Source organism: Vipera berus (genome assembly GCF_964194415.1).
Source record: "Vipera berus genome assembly, chromosome: 5".
Lineage (NCBI taxonomy): Eukaryota > Metazoa > Chordata > Lepidosauria > Squamata > Viperidae > Vipera > Vipera berus.
Genome location: NC_138207.1, coordinates 41,517,390 through 41,534,852, shown reverse-complemented (window position 1 = coordinate 41,534,852; position 17,463 = coordinate 41,517,390). Strand labels below are relative to the sequence as shown.

General features: G+C 45.4%; 1 protein-coding gene across 1 annotated transcript in view; it reads right to left on the bottom strand.

Annotated features, from left to right (window-relative positions):
• Nucleotides 1-17,463, bottom strand: part of PFKL (phosphofructokinase, liver type) — an 81,706-nt gene that overhangs the window by 8,411 nt on the left and 55,832 nt on the right. The gene's annotated exons all lie outside the window — the stretch shown is intronic.

Below are 17,463 nucleotides of genomic sequence, written 5' to 3'. Positions count from 1 at the left end.
TTTACTTTTTTGCTGCCAGGCAGGCGTTATGACTGGCTCCGTACCTGATGGGAATTAAGATCTCCCTATTGATAGTCCAATGTGGACGGGACCGAACCGTGGTGGGAGGACGGTTTTGGACTGGTCAGCGTCCACCTCACTGGTGTGAGAGACCAGTTGGGGTGGGCCTGGCTCAGGATCCCCTTTTTCTCTCTCTGCTCCAGTTAGATGCCTCAGCCGGAGTGAGAGGACGGCTGAGGTTGTCTTTTGGATTTCCATCTCAGGTGAGAGCTGAGATGGCTTTGCAGATTGAGAGATACGCCCACTGGACTTTTTCTTTCTCCATCTATGTACCATCAACGAGCGATCCTCTGGATATATTTGTAACATCGGCCCTGAGAGACTATTCGAGCGCAATATGATCTATTGTTATTCCGAAGCGGACTTGTATGCCCTTAGGGTGGTTCCTGCCTCATGGGCGCGACCTGTCGCCTGTTTCCATACTCCCCTTAATGACGGGTCCAAGCTTTGGGACTCCGAGAGGTGGTTGGGCTTGGACAGGGGCCTCGAGTTAAGACGCGCTAAGAGGCCCCTGATAAGATTCTTAGCCGGTTATTTTAAGAGGTTAGGGAGGGGGAGGAAGGGGAGGGTGGGGAAGGAATCTGTAACCGGCACTCAGTCTGGACCTGTTAGAGGTCCCGACGGGACGGGGTCGGGGGAGGTGGCTGCTGGCGCTGGGAATGTGGGGGTGGGGCATCGAATCCCCACGGCGATAGGGTATGGCAGCAGGTGTTTGCGCGGAGGGCCATATCAACATCTGGGATCGCGCCCCCGCTATCTCCGAGCGGTGGCGCGCTCTGACCCTCCGGTTAGCACCCTCCTACCCGGGGATGAGGGTGATCAGGCCCCTGAGCTCAGGTTGGTCTATTTTAACGCTAGATCCGTAGTTAACAAAGCTCCCCTCATCCGTGATCTGATCGAGGAGGAATGTGCGGATCTAGCGTGCATCACGGAAACTTGGTTGGGTTCGGAGGGAGGGGTGCCTCTCACCGAGTTATGCCCGCCAGGTTTCCGGGTGCTGCACCAGCCACGGGCTCAGGGCAGGGGTGGTGGGGTGGCAGTGGTTATTCGGGAGACTTTGTGTCCCCGGGAGGCCACCATTGTCCAGATGGCCGGGAGTGAATCCCTCCTCTTGAGATGTGGTCCTCGGGTTCAGTTGGGCTTGTTGCTCACATACCTGGCGCCCAGCTGTGTGGCAACAGCCCTGCCTGAGCTGCTCGACACCCTCTCAGGGTTGGCGGTGGAGTTCCCCAGGCTTATAGTCCTGGGTGACTTCAACCTGCCATCACTGGGAGGGTCGTCGGAGTTAGCTCGGGAGTTCATGGCTTCCATGACAGCCATGGGCCTGACCCAGGTTATTGAGGGCCCTACTCACGAGGGGGATCATACTCTCGACCTGGTGTTCCTGTCTGGACAGTGGTTGGATGATCTGGGAGGGGGTTCTCCATCCATCACCCCTCTGTCATGGTCAGATCATTACCTCCTGAGGCTGGTTTTCCGTCATGCCATCCCCCGCCGCTGGGTGGCGGAACCGACTAGGTGGTTCCGCCCCAGGCGCCTAATGGACCCGGATCGGTTCCAGAGGGCGCTTGGGCCGATACCTATCACCCTTACCCACAGCCCAGTCGATGCTCTGGTGGAGGCCTGGGAAACGGCTGCCACCAGGGCACTCGACTGTGTTGTACCCATGCGACCTCTGACTCGGCGCAGATCCCGTTGGGCTCCATGGTTCTCTGTGGAGCTCCGGGAGATGAAGCGTCGGAGACGAGGTCTAGAGAGCGGTTGGAGATCCAGCCGATCCGAATCCGACCGATTGCAGTTAAGAACCTTCATAAGGTCTTATCTTGCGGCGATAAGGACGGCGAAGTCTAACTACTTTGCCGCCCTTATCGCGTCCGCAGATAATCGCCCGGCCGCCCTGTTTAGGGTGACTCGCTCCCTCCTTAACCAGGAGGTGAGGGAGGATCCCTTGCAGGGACGAGCCGAGGAGTTTAGTCATCATCTGACGGACAAAATCGCTCGGATCCGGACCGGCTTGGACTCTGACTGGGCAGAGTCTGATGTGGAGGAATCAGGCGGTCTTGAGCACGTTATCTGGACTGAGTTCAACCCTGTTTCCCCTGATGATGTGGACAGGATCATGGGGAGACTGAGCTCCACCACCTGTTTGTTGGATCCGTGCCCCTCCTGGCTAGCTTATGCGGCTCGGGAGGGAACACGAGGCTGGTTCCATGCAGTAATAACTGCTTCTTTGAAGGAGGGTGTCTTCCCTGCCGCCTTGAAGGAGGCGGTGGTGAGACCCCTCCTCAAGAAGCCTGCTTTGGACCCGGCTGTTTTAAACAACTATCGTCCAGTCTCCAACCTTCGCTTCCTGGCGAAGGTTGTTGAGAGTGTGGTGGCGCATCAGCTCCCTCTGTTCCTGGAGGAAACTGATTATCTGGACCCGTACCAATCGGGCTTCAGGCCCGGACACAGCACGGAGACGGCATTGGTCGCGCTGGTGAATGATCTCTGGAGGGCTAGGGACAGGGGTTGCTCCTCTGTCCTGGTCCTATTAGATCTCTCAGCGGCTTTCGATACCATCGACCATGGTATCCTGCTGCGGCGTCTCAGGGGGTTGGGAGTGGGAGGCACCGTCCTACGGTGGTTCTCCTCCTACCTCCAGGGCCGCTCGCAGTCGGTGTTGACAGGAGGGCAGAGATCCGCCCCGAGGTCTCTCATTTGTGGAGTCCCTCAGGGGTCGGTTCTCTCGCCCCTCCTGTTCAACATCTACATGAAGCCGCTGGGCGAGATCATTCGTGGTTTTGGGGTGGGGTATCACCAGTACGCTGATGATACCCAACTTTTTCTTTCCACCCCGAACCAACCCAGTGATGCCCTCTCCGTGATGTCCCGGTGCCTGGAGGCGGTTCAGGTCTGGATGGGGAGAAACAGGCTTCGTCTCAATCCCGCCAAGACTGAGTGGCTGTGCATATCGGCGTCTCGGGTTAACCAAGTTATTCCACCTCTAATGATGGGGGGTGAGGTGTTACCCCCCGTTGATAGGGCTCGCAACTTGGGCGTCCTCCTGGATTCACGGCTCAATTTTGAAGATCACATAGGAGCCGTGACCAGGGGGGCTTTTGCACAGGTTCGCCTGGTGCGCCAGTTGCGTCCCTATCTGGACTGAGACGCCCTACGCACAGTCACTCATGCGCTTGTGACCTCCCGTTTGGACTACTGTAACGCTCTCTACATGGGGCTGCCCTTGAAGACCACTCGGAGGCTTCAACTGGTGCAGAATGCGGCCGCGCGAGTTGTAATGGGGGTTTCCCGATACTCCCATGTAACACCTCTACTCCGCGAGCTGCATTGGCTTCCGGTTGCCCTCCGGGTGAAATTCAAGGTGCTGGTTATCACCTATAAAGCCCTACATGGCCTGGGTCCGGGTTATTTGAGGGAACACCTGCTGCCGGCATCAAACGCCCTTCGCCCAGTGCGCTCTCACAGGGAGGGTCTGCTCAGGGTTCCGCCGGTGAGAGATTGCCGGCGGGTGACACCCAGGGATAGGGCCTTCTCAGTGGGAGCGCCTGCCCTCTGGAACCAGCTGCCGGTAGAGCTGAGGACTGCTCCCGACCTCCGATCATTCCGCCGGGGCCTGAAGACCTGGCTCTTTGAGCTCTCGGGCCCAGGCTGAGGAGAAAATTTTAACTGGGGTTTTAATATACAGGGTGAATTTAATGCTTTTTAAATTGGTTTTAACTTTTGTTTGTTTTGATTTTTAATTCCCTGTAAACCGCCCTGAGTCCTCAGGGAAAGGGCGGTATACAAATGCAAATATTAAATTAAATTAAATTAAATATAATGTTAATACAAAAAGGAAAGTACCCCAGACCAAGTAAGCTAACTGATCTATCAAGCCCATAAATACCAGTGGTTCCCCAGGGTTTCAGACAGAATTATTTCCTTAATTTATTTAGATGCTAGGAATAAGGCCTTCTGCACACACACACACACACACACACACACACACACACACACACACACATATTCTGGTACCAAGCTGCAGACCTATTATAAGATCCTGTAATTATTCCAGAGTGGCTTCTTAAAAAACTTAGTTCAACATCGCAGAAGCCAATCTGAATTTTCTTTGTCTTAGATATATCAGGAACAAGCTCCTTGTGATCATAATGCTAATTTTCTTTAAACACAAGCTGCAAAACCATGCACTTTATGAATGTTATATTAAACACATGCACAAATTTATGCACAACTTAACAGGAGAAAATAAAGAGCACTATTGATTCCACTCAAATTTATGGCCAATAACTCAATGCATGTGCATATAGGTCCACTTGCATATGCAACACACACAGCAAGCTTTGCTTAAAATGTGATAAGGATTTCTTTTGACCTTGCAATGCAGAATATCTCAGCACAGAAAGAACACTTACTAAGCAATTTTGCACTGTCAGATCAGCCTGGGTCTGACTTATACTAGAATGGCTGAAACCAGTGCTTTTTTTGTAAAAGAAAAAGGTGCCGGAACTCACACGTCATACATCCCGCCTTGCCTACCCTACAAGGTTCCATCCAAAAAAGGTGCCGGAACTCCGTTCTGAGTGTTCTATGAGAAAAAAAGCCCTGGCTGAAACATACATTCCCAGCTTTTGATGCTTCAGGCCACTATCTTAAAATATGCAACAGAAAACAACCCAGATGGCTGTATATATTTTTTCAACAGCATCCATCCAATCCCAATTTTACTCACATATTCCTTGCCAATTAGTTGTGAAGGACACACTTTTGCTTCATGCTGTAAACTCATCACCTTATTGCTGAATAATGCCAAGAGTCCACAGGAGCTTTTCTGAAGTAACTGCAGTTAAAAGGAGGAGGAGGAGGCAGCAATCCAGGGGGCTGCACTTTGCCAGCAAATCACACTGCAGAAGCTTTCCTAGTCATTCACAGAAGCCTGATGGACAGGTCAAGTGAATTGAGTTTCCCAGGCTGAATTGCAAATGACTCGTTTGCTTTGCTTTATAGAGAAAGCAAACTATCTTTGATTCTTTGATTGAACGTTACAAAAAGGTGGCTAAATTCAAATTGTTCTAAGTTGTTCAAATGTAGCTTCTCTCAGAATGATTATAATAAAATTAAATTATGTCCTAAATATGTAAGAAGATGCTCAGGAACAGATTAGCATATAATATGTTCTGGGATAACATTTTTATTCCTTCTTTAGGATGCATTCTCAAAGCTTTCTCCTTTTTCATCTAGTAAACTGATATTTAATAAATTGCATTCCTCCAAAAATACAATTATTTTTGGTATTTAGTAAATTAAAAGGTAAAGTAAAGGTTCCCCCACACATGCGTGCTAGTCGTTTCCAACTCTAGGGGCCGGTGCTCATCTCCATTTCAAAGCCGAAGAGCCAGGGCTTGTCCGAGGACGTCTCTGTGGTCATGTGGCCGGCATGACTAGACGCCAAAGGTGCACAGAGCACTGTTACCTTCCCACCGCAATAGTCCCTATTTTATTACTTGCATTTTTATGTGCTTTCGAACTGCTAGGTTGGCAGAATCTGGGACGAGTAACAGGCACTCACTCTGTTACGTGGCACTCGGGATTCGACCCGCCAAACTGCCGACCTTCTGATCGACAAGCTCAGCGTCCTAACCCACTGAGCCACCGCATCCCTTTTAGTAAATTTTAGTAAATTACTTTCCTCCAAAAATACAATAATAATCTCCACAGGATGAATAACTGTGTTTAGCTTCTTCTGTATAAAAAGAGCAAATCAGCTCGGAAAATAGGACGGGAATGATTCAGGATAGAAAGCAGAAAGACAGACTACTCCTTTAAGACTAACCTCTTAGCATTCTCACCAGAGATTATTACCCCCACTAGAGTTGACATAAATTGTAATATTTGTTAGGTTGTTTGATTTTGTGATCTTAATATTTGTTTGCTTCTTTATACATAACTCTGCCATAAAAATGTGTGTGTGTGTGTGTACACACACACACACACACACATATATATATACATATACGTATACATATACACATATATATATCTGCACGTTAGGCAGTTGTTTTAACCTCTAGGCCACAGGCTGATGGGGGCTGATACAGGCAAAAGAAGACAAAAGACCTATATTTGGGTCAACACAGGGTGTTCAAAAAAAACCAAACACTTAAGACATATCTCTTCCCCTAGTCTCGGCAGGCAAAGTGAGAAAGAGCCTGTGGCCTAGAAGTTAAAACAACTGCCTAACACGAAGACACCCAGGTTTGAATCTCAGAAGGGTGTGGCTGACTGATGAGAGCAAAAAAAGCTTGAAATAGCTTGAAATAGCTATATCAGTCTCCCTTTAATTTTTCGTAGGCAAAATCCAAATTTGGTACAAAAAGATTTGGCTCTAGTTTGGGGGCTGATACAGGAAAAAGAAAAAAGACCCATATTTGGCTCAACACAGGGTGTTCAAAAAAACCCTATATATCTGAGGTTTTCGCGGGTGCTTGTATGTAGATCTTTGGTCATTCGGGTTTTTCCCACGTAGAATTGGAGGTATCAGGGCAATGTTTCGACGAAATCTCATCCGTCATCCTCAGGCTGGTGGCTTCAGCTTCGTTCTTCTGGGAGAAGTGTGTGGTAGTGGCTGTTTTTTCTTCTTTTTTAAACTGCCAGAGGGGTGTGGTCTGTGGGTGGAGGTGTGCTCTGATTGGGTGGGGGGTTAGCTGTGTTCTGATTGGGTGGGAGTGTGTTTTGAATGGGGGCTGTGTTCTGATTGGGTGGGGATGTGTTTTGAGTGGATGGGCTGGTCTCAGCTGCCAGCCTTAGACAAAAGCAGCACAACTCACCAGTTCAGGTCTAAGGCTGGCAGCTGAGACCAGCCCATCCACTCAAAACAAATCCCCACCCAATCAGAACACAGCCCCCATTCAAAACACACTCCCACCCAATCAGAACACAGCTAACCCCCCACCCAATCAGAGCACACCTCCACCCACAGACCACACCCCTACACACACACACACACACATATATATGAGTGTATGTGTACACACACACACTACAGTATTTACAGAATTTAATTAAAATAATTACACATCACGTTTTCATTTTTTAAAATATCATTTATTATTTATTAATATTTTTAAAAGAGAGAGATAAGAGTAAGCAAGTTCTTTTAAAAGCCAGAAGCTAACATTACAACATTATGCCAAGAAACATCTATTTGAATAACTAGAATAGCATATACATTTTAATAATGTAATCTTTAAACAAATCAGTGATAAATCAGTGGCAAAATTAAATAAGAAATATTATTGCATTATTATCTTCTTTTCTTTCACGTTACAGTATTAATTTGCAATCTGCATCTTGGAAGATGTAATTTCATAAACATTCTTGTTTTGGTGAAAAAAAAGGAAATATAGAATATATCATGTGAATATATCTAAACATTCAGAGGAACCACAGCTGTGTATAGTAAAAGATGGTCAGTATTACCCATAAATGCTAAATATATTTAAGAGAGGCAAATATTCATCCATCATATACATACATACTATACGTACCACAGTTCTTACTTCTCCACTTAGTACAGTTTATAATTTCTCTGATAACTGAATGTTCTGAATTTCCAGACTTTCAGGAAATTTGCTGAAAACTTCCCTTTATGAGTTTGTTTTGCTATATTACATAGCATTAGTTCTAGATTCTGAGTATGGTTTGCTGATCAAAATATGGATTAATTCCTTCACCTCCTAACCTCACAGATACACAAGCATTTTGAATCTAGCACTCCCCTATATTTCCTATCCACGCTCTATCTGAGTTCTATAAAACCTTGCCACAAAGGTTAGCATATTAAGGACAGGAAGTAACTGGACATTCTACTTAATCAGCGGAAACTGTTTGGAAGACTTTAGGCTAAAAACTGCACACCTACGCTGAATATTATCCACCAGTAAAAACCAATCATTAATTTATTCTTAAGACTTAGAATGTGCACATAAGCCATAGAATGAAGTATGAACTAAACATTGCAAACAGGATTGAGTGCAACCTATCATGTTCCGTTATTCCCACCAGCACTTTTGGGCCAAAAAAGAATTTGGCATGTTGACTATCCTTTTAAAAAATAGAAAAAGAGCTTTTCATCCTCCGACATAGATTTCCTGTGTATGTGGCATTAATAAGTAGCAATAACAATTTGAACTTTTAATGCTGCAATTGGTTTAATGCCACAATTGTCTTATTTTTGTTTTATAAATTTAAAAAAATTGTGTAATTCTCCTTGAAGCTTAATTAGCATCGGTATAGTCATTTGCAAAGATAATGAATAAACCGTCTCAATCTCTGAATCTTTAGAGGTATATATGTTTTTACTTGTAGAGTCACACCAGTATCTCTGCTCATTCTACATTAAGGTTTCAATTATGCTGATAAAAAAGAGAAATCCCTATGTATGTTGCTTAGACTAGTGGAGAAAAAGTGGAATATATTGTACACTAGAGACATATTATTAGATGTTCCCCCTAGCCCCCACATCCTCATTGTGATGGGGAGGAGGTATCCCTGGGAGGGATGAGCAATGAGCATGGGAGTGTATGCCAACCATATATATTCCCAAGTGGGTTCCCCAAGGCATGAAGGTCATCCTAACTTTCCAGCTAAAACAAGAAAGCACCTACCATATTGGGTCATAGTGATATAGGAAGATGCTGGAGGCAGATGATTACTTTACAGTGGTAAAGGCATCCAATCATACTGTGTGGAGAAGGCAATGGTAAACTACTGTATTTTTACCAAGAAAATCACATAGATAGAAAATATAGAACAATTGACAATATTATGCTGGTTGATGGCCTCCTCAGTTTGGATGAAGAGCTGAGGATTTTTCAGAATATTAATGGTATTTATTATGGCTAGATTAAAGCTTTTGGAATGTCTAGTTACGGTATTGATGTTGCCATACAGAAAAAGAAAATCCAAAGTTGCAAAGATAGGGTTACATGGATTGTAGGTACATGGAACATAAGAAGCGTAAGAAAAGAACACAGTAAAAGATGAAATGAAATGACTACAAATTGTCATCTTAGGCATCAGCAAATTTAGATGGACTAGGATTGGACACTTTCAGTCAAATCAAATTTTAAGTACTTGCGACATGCAACAATGAATAAATGGTGTTGTATTTGTGGTTAGACACTGTACTGCAAGAACAGTACTTGGCTGCAATGCAATCAATTGATTAAACTTTGTGGACAACCTTTAATATGATGATGATTCAAGTTAATACTCCAACCACCAATGCAGAAGAAGAGAAGGATGATGACTTCTATAATCAAATTCAATTTAAAATTGACAGAACATACAAGCAAGATGAGCTTCTTGTGACTGGTGACTGGAATGTCAAAATTAGAAGAAAGAGGAAAGAGGTTGGATTGTATCCCTTAGGAAAGCAAAAGGGAGCAGGAGAGCAATTTATCAATTTCTGTCACTCCAATGATATTACTAGATGGAGCATATGTAAATCAAACTGACTACATTATTGATAAAAGGATGTGGAGCTCAATTATAGCATCAAAGACAAGGCCAGGTGCTGATTGTGGTACAGATCTGCTGATGTTCAAGCTCCAAGTTAAGCTAAAAAGAATGAGAAAGCCAGTAAGTTTTCACAATATGATTCTGAACACGCTCAAGGAGAATATCAAGACTCGCTCTGAAGTTCTGAACCTCATTGATAGAGAACCAAAGGAATAATGGAAAAAACTTAAAGAATGAGTTGAGGATGAACATAAAAAGACCACCTAAAATGAAAAAAGAGAAGAAAGCAAACTGGATGTCAGAACAAACCATGGCCAAAGCCAAGAAGGACAAAAATCTTAGAGAGGAACTTAACAAAGAGTTTCAGAGAACTATCAAGAGACAAGAACCAGTATTACAACATCTGTAAAGGCATTAAAAATAGAAGCAAGCGAACAAGTTAAGTCTTTTCAAAAGATCTTTGAACTCAGGAGATTGCAACCTCAAATTTGCTAAAAGACATCAGTTGACAAACAGTAACTGCTTTAACCCCTTCATGGATTACTGCCTTGTCGTGGCGAAGGGGCTTGTGTAATTCAATGAAGCTATGAGCTATGCCGTGCAGGGCCACCCAAGACGGACAGGTCATAGCAGAGAGTTCTGACAAAACGTGATCCACTGGAGAAGGAAATGGCAACCCACTCCAGTATCTTTGCCATGAAAACCCTATGGACAGTACCAAAAGGCAAAATGATATGACGCTGGAAGATGAGCCCCTCAGGTCGGAAGGCGTCCAATATGCTACTGGGGAAGAGCAGAGGGCTAGTACTAGTAGCGCCAGAAAAGAATGAAGCGACTGGGCCAAAGCCGAAAGGACGCTCAGCTGTGGATGTGTCTGGTGGTGAAAGGAAAGTCCCATGCTATAAAGATTTTTTCTCCATAGGAACCTGGAATGTAAGATCCATGAATCAAGGCACGCTGGACGTGGTCAAACAAGAGATGACAAGACTGAACATTGATATCTTAGGAATCAGCGAACTAAAATGGACAGGAATGGGTGAATTTAATTCAGATGACCATCAGGTATACTACTGCGGGCAAGAATCCCTCAGAAGAAATGGAGTAGCCTTCATAGTCAATAAAAGAGTAGGAAAAGCAATACTGGGATACAATCCTCAAAATGACAGAATGATCTCAGTTCGAATCCAAGGCAAACCATTCAATATCACAGTAGTCCAAGTCTATGCCCCAACCACCAGTGCTGAAGAGGATGAAATTGACCAGTTCTATGAAGCCCTACAGCACCTTATAGAACTAACACCAAAAAATGATGTCCTTATCATCATGGGGGACTGGAATGCTAAAGTAGGAAGCCAAAAGATGAGCGGAATAACAGGCAAGTTTGGCCTTGGAGTACAAAATGAAGCAGGGCACAGGCTGATAGAATTTTGTCAAGAGAATACGATGGTCATAGCAAACACTCTTTTCCAACAACCCAAGATACGGCTCTACACATGGACATCACCAGACGGTCAGCACAGAAATCAGATTGACTATGTGCTCTGCAGCCAAAGATGGAGAAGCTCTATACAGTCAGTAAAACAAGACCAGGAGCTGACTGTGGCCCAGACTAAGAGCTTCTCGTTGCAAAGTTTAGGCTTAAGCTGAAGAAAGTAGGAAAAAGCAATAGGCCACTCAGGTATGAATTAAATCATATCCCTGTTGAATATACAGTAGAGGTGACAATAGAACTATGGACAGAGGTTCGCAACATTGTACAAGAGGTAGCAAATAAAACCATCCCAAAGAAAAAGAAATGCAAGAAAGCAAAATGGCTGTCTGAGGAAGCTTTGCAAATAGCTGAGAAAAGGAGGGAAGCGAAAGGCAAGGGAGAAAAAGAAAGATACGCCCAATTGAATGCAGAATTCCAGAGAATAGCTAGAAGAGATAAGAATGCCTTCTTAAATGAACAGTGCAAAGAAATAGAAGAAAACAATAGAATAGGGAGGACCAGAGATCTCTTCAAGAACATTGGAGAGATGAAGGGAACTTTTCATGCAAAAATGGGCATGATAAAGGACCAAAATGGCAGGGACCTAACAGAGGCAGAAGAGATTAAGAAGAGGTGGCAAAATTACACAGAAGAACTATACAAGAACGAGCTTAACGTCCCAGATAACCACGATGAGGTGGTCACTGACCTTGAGCCAGACATCCTAGAATGTGAAGTGAAACGGGCCTTAGGAAAGCTGAGCAACAACAAAGCTAGTAGAGGTGACAGTATTCCAGCTGAGCTATTCAAAATCTTAAAAAGACGATGCAGTAAAAGTGATACACTCAATTTGCCAGCAAATTTGGAAAACTCAACAGTGGACACAGGATTGGAAAAGATCAGTTTACATTCCAATTCCAAAGAAAGGTAGTGCCAAAGAATGTTCAAACTACTGCACCATTGCACTCATTTCTCATGCTAGTAAAGTTATGCTTAAATCCTACAAGCTAGACTCCAGCAGTATGTGGATCGAGAACTACCAGAAGTACAGGGAGGATTTCAAAGAGGCAGAGGAACTAGAGATCAAATTGCCAACATACGCTGGATCATGGAGAAAGCTAGGGAGTTCCAGAAAAACATCTACTTCTGCTTCATTGACTATGCTAAAGCCTTTGATTGTGTGGATCACAACAAACTGTGGCAAGTTCTTAAAGAGATGGCATACCAGACCATCTTATTTGTCTCTTGAGAAACCTATATGTGGGCCAAGAAGCAACAGTGAGAACTGCAGACGGAACCACTGAATGGTTCAAAATTGGGAAAGGAGTCCGGCAAGGCTGTATACTGTCACCCTGCCAATTTAACTTATATGCAGAGCACATCATGAGAAAGGCAGGGCTAGATGAATCAAAAGTTGGAATTAAGATTGCCGGGAGAAATATCAACAACCTAAGATATGCAGATGATACCACTCTAATGGCAGAAAGTGAAGAAGAACTAAAGAGCCTCTTGTTGTTGAAACTTAACATTAAGAAAACCAAGATCATGGCATCCAGCCCTCTCAATTCCTGGCAAATAGATGGGGAAGAAATGGAGGTAGTGACAGATTTTATTTTCCTGGGCTCCAAGATCACTGCAGATGGGGACTGCAGCCAAGAAATTAAAAGACGCTTGCTCCTGGGGAGGAAAGCCATGGCAAATCTAGACAGCACACTAAAAAGCAGAGACATCACCCTGTCAACAAAAGTGTGTATAGTCAAGGCTATGGTCTTCCCAGTTGCAATGTATGGCTGTGAAAGTTGGACCATAAGAAAGGCTGAGCGCCAAAGAATTGAGGCCTTTGAACTATGGTGCTGGAGAAGACTCCTGCGAGTCCCTTGGACTGCAAGGCGATCAAACCGGTCAGTCCTAGAGGAGATCAACCCTGACTGCTCTTTAGAAGGCCAGATCCTGAAGTTGAAACTTAAATACTTTTGGCCACCTAATGAGAAGGAAGGACTCACTGGAGAAGAGCCTAATGCTGGGAAAGGTTGAGGGCAAGAGAAGAAGGGGATGACAGAGAATGAGGTGGCTGGATAGAGTCACTGAAGCAATAGGCGTGAGCTTAAATGGACTCCAGAAGATGGTAGACGACAGGAAGGCCTGGAGGAACGTTGTCCATGGGGTCGCGATGGGTTGGACACAACTTCGCAGCTAACAACAACAACTGCTTTAAAGAAGATCAAAGGAAGATTGAACTAGTATGTTGAAACACTATATAGTAAATATATCAACATCTAAGATACCTTACAAGATATTGTTTACTTACAAGAATCTAATACTAGAAGGTAACATTTGATCAGCACTCCAGTTATTACTAAGTCAGAAAGCAACAAGAATTGATGGAATATCCACTGAAATATTGCAAGTAACAGAAGAAAAATCAGCCATGGTTCTAACCAAGAAAATCTGGAGAATAATACAGCGGCCAATCAATTGGAAGAGTTCAATATATATTCCAATACAAAAAAGGAGTCTCAATAGAGTGTGCAAACTATCATGCAATATCCTTAATTTTACATGGAAGCAAAATAATGCTTAGGATCATCCAACTCAGATTAGATTCCTAAATGGAAAAAGAGATGATAGATGCTCAAGCTAGCTTTAAAAAAGCCTGAAGAATAATAGATGTTATTGCTGATGCACACTGGTTAATTGAAAAAGCCAAAGAATATCCAAAAAAGTCGGTATGTACTTCATGGATTATAGAAAAGCCTTTGGTTGTGGAATATGCTCAGAAAACTAGGTGTTCTGTTCCCCCCTCCCGGAGCACAGACAGACAAGCAGGCACGACTCGCAAGAGTTAATGCTACAGGCTTTAATTAATTGCCTACTGATAAGGTCTTAGCAGCAACATAAGTTCGTTACCTCAAACTGCAGCTGAAATGAGATAACGTCCAAGCAAAGAGTCCATTAGCAGATATACAGAAGCATTGCCAAGAATTCAGACCAAGGTTTCAAACAAGAACCAGAGTTCCAAAGATGTCACCCGAAGTTGTTTAAACTATTGTTCGTCACAAAGTTCTGAGCAGCCACACCCCCTTTATACCTTATGGGGTGTGGCTCAATGACTCAGCTACTCCCTGACCCTCCTACCCAACATACGTTGCTGCAGACGCTTGGCCCTGCGTCTTTCTCGAGGGTCTAGCCATGACTCATCTTCGCTAGACTGCTGCAGCTGTTCGAGCACCGGCTGCTCCTCTCGGCCTCCCGATGGAGACCGAGGCCTTGCCAGAGGAGGGCCCCAGAGAGGGAGACCTTGCCAGTTCCTCCCCATCATCCTCAAAGTCCTCGTCCTCGGTTAGGACAGGCGCGGGGGTCGGGGCCACAACACTAGGAATCCCAGAACACCTCATTATCCTCATGAAAAACTTATATACATGATAGGAAGCCACAATCCAGAACATGGTGAAACAGATTGGCTCCAGGTTGGCAAAGGAGTGTAAAAAGGCTACATTTTCTCCCTTATTTATTCACCCTATTTATGGAATATATAGTAAGGGAAGCTGGATTGAAAAGGTGAGGTGATTTTAAAATTAAAGGAAGAACTATCAATAATTTGACACTACCCTGGTAACTGAAAATGCAAAGGATCTGCAAGCCCTTGTACTAAAAGTCCAAGAACATGGTGGGGAAAAAATATATGGTACTTCTGTCTTTAACAATCATTAACAGCAATGGAACAAATAGTCAAGATACATGTTGCAGACTAGCATTCAGTAGACCAGCCATGAAGACTTTGGAAAAGATATTCAAATGCTGTGATGTGTCTAACATACAAAGATCAGAAATATGCACGCCATGGTATTCCCTGTAATACTCTGTAGAAATGAAAGTTGGAATTTAAAGGATAGAAAGAGAATTGATGCTTTTGAATCATAGTGTTGGAGTAAACTTTTAAGTATATCATGAACAGCCAAAAAAGCAAACTCACTGATCATTGAACAAATCAATCTAGAGTTCTCACTCAAGGCACAAATGACCAGACTCAAATTATCCTACTTTGGACTCAGCTCATTGGAAAAAAGCTCCAATGCTGGGAAAAGCAGAAGGAAAAGGAAGAAGAAAATAGCCAGCAACAAGGTGGATGGGCTGTTACACGCACTCAGTGCACTATTGGGAGACATGAAAGAACAGATTAAGCATTAAGGGGTACTATGAGGAGTCTTGAAGAAAATCTATGACAGACATATCAAACACAAGGCCCGGGGGCCGGATCCGGCCCATGAAGTGGTTTCATGTGGCCCACGAAGCCATCCTGGAAACAGTGAGGGAACGGCCCCCACTGCCTTGGCCCCAGCCGGTTGGGAGCCAATGTACAATTTCATGGTGGCCATCTATGCTGAAACGCATTCAGTCTTAGCTCCACAAGGGCATCTGGAAACAGCGAGTGACCAGCCCCTGCCGCATCGGCCCCACCCCCTGGGTGCGCGCTGGGGAAGTATCACCCTTTGTGAGGAATGAAGAGATGCACCATCGCCTGGAAGTGGCCAGCACATGGCCCTGCCTACTTCGGGAAGTCTAGGGGCTGGGCAGCGTTGCGCTTCTCTTCAGATTCATGCCACCTGGCTCAGCCTCTCGGCACTGTGAGGAGAGTGCCCCACTGCCTGCCAAAACTGGGCAGGCTGGGGGCTGGGCAGCACTGCGTAGGTAACATTTTTATTTATTTTTTTATTTTTTAATTAAATTTTTATACCGCCCTTCTCCCGAAGGACTCAGGGCGGTGAACAGGGCATATCTTAAAACTACAAAAGTACAAAAGTTAAAAAAGAATTAAATTATTGCCCACAATAAAAACAATAATATATATATATAAATATTAAAACCCTAAGTGATTCCCCATCAGGCCAGGCCAGCTTGTTCAAATAAATGGGTCTTTAACCCGCGCCGGAAGGAGCGGAGATCCGGTGCCATCCGGAGCTCAACCGGCAGCTGGTTCCACAAAGCCGGAGCGCCCACAGAGAAGGCCCTCCCCCTGGGGGCCACCAGCCGACATTCTCTGACTGGAGGCACCCTGAGGAGGCCCTCTCTGTGGGAACGCACGGGGCGGAGGGGAGTTGACGCCGGCAGCAGGTGGTCCCCGAGGTATTCCGGACCCATGCCATGTAAGGACTTAAACACCATCACTAAGACCTTGAACCTCACCCGGAAGACAACTGGTAACCAATGCAGCTCGCGGAGCAAAGGTGTAACATGGGAGTACCGGGAAACTCCCAAGACAACTCTCGCGGCCGCATTCTGTACCAGTTGGAGCCTCCGAGTGGTCTTCAAGGGAAGCCCCATGTAGAGAGCATTGCAATAGTCAAGACGAGAGGTCACGAGCGCATGAGTGACCGTACACAGGGCATCCCGGTCTAGGTAGGGCTGCAACTGCCGCACCAGGCGAACCTGTGCAAAAGCCCCCCTGGTCACGGCTACTACATGATCTTCTAAGGTAAGCCGTGCATCAACTCATGCTGCTCATGGCATCCCCTCCGCCAGAGCCCACCAAGCCGGATATGTGAAGTAGGCGAGGGCCATGTGCTGGCCATTTCCAGGTGATGGTGTATTTCTTCATTCCTCACAAAGGATGACACTTCCCCAGCTGCATTTCTTGCCTGTTTTTCTCCCTCCCTCATCTCAAATATTTTCCCACCACTCTCAAGGAAGAAAGGAAGGAGAGGGAAGGTCTGAAGGAAGTCCTGCCTTAGTCCTACCCTGTTGCCCTTTCATCATCCCCTTGCCCCCTCCTCCTGGCCTATCCTGGGGGGTTTCCCATGCTATTGCTAAGGAAGCTTTGGATACAAAGCCAGGTCTCCTAACATGGAGAGGGAGTGGGTCTTCCTCTTGACTTTGCCCTTGTACCCATCAAGAGCAACCTAGCTAAGGAGAGCAAGCACAGCAGCAGCAGCCTTGATGAGGAGGTAAGTACACTTCCCTTGGAGAAGTGGGGCTGGCTTGGTGCTGCAGGTGCTTGAGGGCTAGGCTGGGCATTTGACCTCCGCGCCACCATCCAACACCCCCCCCCTCCACATGGCCTGAGAGGAATAGTGAGGCTCCTCCAGCGGACCATACTTTGGCACTTTCCCCATCCCTTCTCCTTCTGCCAGAGACCCTCAGATCTGTCCCACTCCTGCCCAGGCCCCCATAGAACTGACCATGCCCACCCAGTAGGTCAAATACCTCCCCCCCCCCCCGGGGTAACCACAATGCTGATGCAGCCCACAGTGAAATTGAGTTTGACACCCCTGATCTACCAGGTCAAAAACAACTTGATTATGCATAATTAGATGTTGGGCAGTTCATCCGGTCATTCCTTAAGGAAAACTACTTAATCTTATTTACGCATGAGGCTTAACAATTTTTGCTAATTATGCTTCTACCAATCCATA